This window comes from Setaria italica, chromosome III, assembly GCF_000263155.2.
Source record: "Setaria italica strain Yugu1 chromosome III, Setaria_italica_v2.0, whole genome shotgun sequence".
Lineage (NCBI taxonomy): Eukaryota > Viridiplantae > Streptophyta > Magnoliopsida > Poales > Poaceae > Setaria > Setaria italica.
This window is the reverse complement of record NC_028452.1, coordinates 15,659,970-15,664,387: the sequence shown is the minus strand read 5'-3', so window position 1 is coordinate 15,664,387 and position 4,418 is coordinate 15,659,970. Positions and strand designations below refer to the sequence as shown.

At 45.6% G+C, this 4,418-nt stretch overlaps 1 long non-coding RNA gene across 1 annotated transcript in view; it reads left to right on the top strand.

The window, feature by feature from the left end:
• The first annotated feature begins 1,153 nt into the window (after nt 1-1,153).
• Nucleotides 1,154-4,418, top strand: part of LOC111256838 — a 12,311-nt gene continuing 9,046 nt past the window's right edge. The window contains exons 1-2 of the long non-coding RNA XR_002677141.1: nt 1,154-1,492; nt 1,953-2,032. This is a non-coding gene — a long non-coding RNA (uncharacterized LOC111256838). The remainder of the gene's footprint in view (nt 1,493-1,952; nt 2,033-4,418) is intronic.

Below are 4,418 nucleotides of genomic sequence, written 5' to 3'. Positions count from 1 at the left end.
CACCACGTGCTGTTTCATGAGTTCAACGATAGATGGGGTCCTTGTACACACGTGACTACAGGGGTGTTTGGATACGAGGTGCTAAACTTTAGGAGTGTCACATCGGATGTTCGGATGCTAATTAGAAGGACTAAACATGAGCTAATAATAAAACTAATTGCAGAACCCTTATACTAATTCGCGAGACGAATCTATTGAGCCTAATTAATCCATGATTAGCACATGTTTACTGTAGCAGCACATTGTCAAATCATAAACTAATTAGGCTTAATAGATTCGTCTCGCGAATTAGACTCCATCTGTGCAATTAGTTTTGTAAATAGTCTATGTCTAATACTCCTAATTAGTATCTAAACATCCGATGTGACGGGTCCTAAACTTTAGGAGGTGTTTCCCAAACACCCCCTACATGAGTGTGAGATGAAGCTACAGCCTCGTTAGTACGAACTGAGCTGGTGGTTGGAGTGTGTAGATACCATCCAGGTTTAGAAATTTAATTACGTGTCTATTCCTTGTAAACATAAAGCTGCCTAGGTCATCTTAAATCGGTCCAGTTTTGAAATTGTAGCCACATTATTGTATCAACCTGCGTTATCCTTCACCGGTAGAAAACTCACCTTTCATCACCCCTTTTGTCCCAGTTAATATGACCCGGGACTAAAGGTTCACCAACCGGGACCTTTTATCCCGATTGCAAAGGCTAGTGAAAAAAAAAATCCTCTGAGGAGCCTTTTATCCCGGTTGGAAAACATCAATTGGGATCTTTGATCCGGTTGGTATTTCTAACCAGGATAAAATGGTCCCCCACGGGTGGCTTAAAAATGACTAAAACCGTCGGACCCTTTAGTCTCAGTTTGTGTTACCAACCAGGATGAAAGGCAGGATAAAAAGGAGTCTTTTATCTCGATTGGTGTTACCAACCGGGATAAAAGGGTTCCTCATGAGTTAATATAAAAAGGATTGTATCCCCTTTTATCTTGATTACTTTACTCCGGATGATTTTTTTTGAAAGATTTGCTTCCTAACAAGAAAAGATCAGTTGAAAAGGTCAGTTTTCTACCCGTGGTTGATTGAGAAATGAGACATAACTATGCGCAGAAGAGTGGTATACTTCAATCCCCGCACCATAGTCTCTAGGCCCCGATCCCGGCCCCCAAGAAATGCCGTGGAACCGCGCCGGCCCACGCCCCGCTGTACAGTTGTCGCGGCCGAGTAGTTTAATCCACGGGGGAGGAGGGGAGGAGGGGGTCGACCCGGATGGCCGTGCCCTCGTCGGCTTCCTGCAGACCCAGCTCCGGGTTTGAGGCGCCCCTCCGCCTCCGCCGCCACCGCCGCGGCTCTTTCTGGTTGCGTCTGGGAGGAATGGTTGTGGAGTTGGTGGATTCTCCGCTGGGGTTTTAGGAGGTTTCCTTCCGGGCTCTCGGCCGGGGGAAGCGGGGCTCGGAGGTTCGTTCTGGCCTGCCGGGCGGACGGATTGGGCCGCTGCTGATTGGTGCGTTCCTGCCGCTGCTGGGAAATCTCTGCTTTCACGATTTTTTTTTTCCTCTTGTGTTTCTCGTTGCTTCTGTGGTGTATTGCGTTCTGAATTCCGGAATGGTTGGATTTTGAAGGGGTCATTCTTCGTTGAGGGACTTGTTGGCGTAATGTTCGATTTTTATGTGAAAATTGCATCTTTTTGTTAGTTTTGCGGTGTTTTTTCTGTTTTCTGTCGTCGAACAGTGGGGGAACTTGGTTTCGAATAACGGTCTGGATCCGGCGTAGTTTTCGTACTTGCTTGGAAAAAGTGAAGTTTTCGTACAACTGCTCCTTTTTTTATATATTTCCTGTCAGAATTCCATGTGTATGCTTCTTTTCTCTGCTGCTAATGTCTTGATTTCTCATGCCTCATCATGCCTGTCATCCTTTATGACCTGTTTCAGCCTTTGATTAATTAAGAGTTATTATGTGTTCAGGGTTGAAGTTTGGGGGAAAGCTGCCACTGTTCTTCTGACTTCAAAAGCGGATGGCTTTCCCAGATGATGGAAAGATGAAGGTATCTGTTGATGCGCCTATTGTTTTACCGAACTTTTTTTTATTTTAACCTTTTTTTCTTTATTTTTAAAAATAACCTCACCCGGGTTTAATTTGCGCGGCGTGGCCCTTTTGGCCGCGCCAGACCGCCTGGCGCGGCAGGAACACTCTGCCGCGCCGCATGCACTGGCGCGGCGGTCCCTGCCACGCTGGCGCGGCGAGTCGCGGCGCCAGGTGGGCGCTGACGTGGGTGGGGCGTTCGCCGCGCCAGCCCGCATGGCGCGGCAGGGCCAGCACTAGATCGACGCGCCGGCTCCCTTCCTCCTCCCTCCCTCCTTTCTTCCTCCTCCAGACACACCACACAGCAGCACCTTGCAGCGCCGGCCCCCGCCGCCCCACCCCCAAATCCACCCAAAATCCGGCGTTTTCGGTGGGGGAAAGTAGTGGAAATCGATCCCTGCTTCGTGTGGAAGGTATTTCCCTACTTATTCTCGTGTTTTACCGTTACATTTGGTAGATCGGAGGATGTTTAGGTGACTTAGGGTTAGGTTAGTGATTTGAAATTTCAATGAAATGCAATGGTGTTTTGTGTTAGATGATACGTAGTTCATACGCAATTGAGTCTCTGCCCGCGATATTGACGTGTAGAACTTGTTGAATGCTTCGATTTAGGTATATATTCATCCAATTGTGTGGTTTACATGACATGTATTTTTTTTATATCTTCAATTAATTAGTCTCATTTTTGTTTCAGTGTTTGTATTTTGTAGATCGAGTGTTTACATTTTATCAAAATGATGTATATAGCTAGTATGGATTACGTGTGTAAAGTTTATTTGTGTATGAAATTTGTTGCACTTGATTTCCAGGTGAGATGGCGTCGTTTGGTTGTGAATACAAACGGCGTAGGTGGTATGTGCGTTATGTGGGCGAGTCCAATGGTGCTGGTCCCGTACCTCCTGCCCTTCCGGTACCACTTTGTAGATGTGGCGCGCAAGCAGAGGTGAAACAATCAAGGCATCCAAAGACAGCCGGAAGAGTCTTCTATGTATGCAAATGGACTTTTGATCCACTGTCTGCCGCACCTTGTGATTTCTTTCAGTGGATCGATGGACCCGACAAATATGATCCTAGGATCCGCCTATTCCCATATCATAGCACAGAGCTTAAACCATACCATCAGTTTAGGCGTTGGGTTCCTCCTCCACCAAACCCACCTAGGATGACCGATGAGGAGAAGCAGGAGGCTGCTTGTAGGCGTGTGAGGGATCCTCCCATGTGCAAGTGTGGTGTTCCTGCTAAGCTTATGCGTCCTAACTTAGGGGATCCACCTAAGTTTACTCCATTCTTTTGATGCTCCCTAAAGACTCATGTAAGTATATTACGAGAATATTAGTATGTCGTTTAGGTAGCAGTTATAATTTTGCAGTATATTGTTCATACTTTAACTTGATGTTATTGCTTGGAAGTTGGAGCAGCGTTTTGTAGTTACTTTACATATGAGTAGTTCACGTCATGGGTTTTTTGCAGGATGGGTGGCCGTTGTGTGATTTCAATGAGTATATATACGGCCCAATGGCAATGTGGCCAACAGAGGAGGAAGTGCGGGAGTTTGAAAGTGAAAATGCACCGTGGCCATGTGTGTCCTCTCCTAGTGATAGATGCAAGTGTGGTATATTGGCAACAGAAGGTGTGGTGCCTTCTGAACTTGGATATGGTTCGTTCTGTGGAAATGCACATGGCGATAGCAGGGTTAGTAACTACTCCTCTCTTATGTTATATGAAGGTTGTCAGTTGTTTCAAATTTGTATGAATATTTATATTGTTGTTGCATGAGGGATGGACATCCGATTGCGTAGACTCTTGTGGTCGATATGATTAGTTATAAAATCTGGGAAATTCATCGGAACCAGGGAAGTCAAGGAAACAACCAGAAATTAAAGAAAAGATTAGGAAGAAGTATGATGTGCGTATTCCCGCCGCCGGTTTGCTTTGGGGAAAAATATATCAAGATATGGTGTCTGAGACGGGAGTGGAACTTAAAGGACTTTAGGCAAGGGAAACTATTATTAAGTATGGGAGGCAAAATAGATCCAAGTATCCATGACCTCTAACTAAAAATGAGAAGAGAGAAAGTAGGAGGAAGTTGCAGGAGGAGAGGGAGTTGAAGAAACAAAGGTTGAGGGAGGAAAGAGATCGCTTAGGTTATGTGGTTGATCCGAATGTGAAATACCCTGAGGGTTCATGGGAACAATATTTGCAGGTAGTTAGGGCACGAAAAAGAAGGCTTGAAATGCAAGAGTTACAACAACAAGCGGAAGAGGCACAGATGGAGACGATGAAGGCTCTTGTTGCCGATTTACCTGTTGCTAAGGTTAATGTAGATAAGAAAGGCAAGGGAGTTGTTG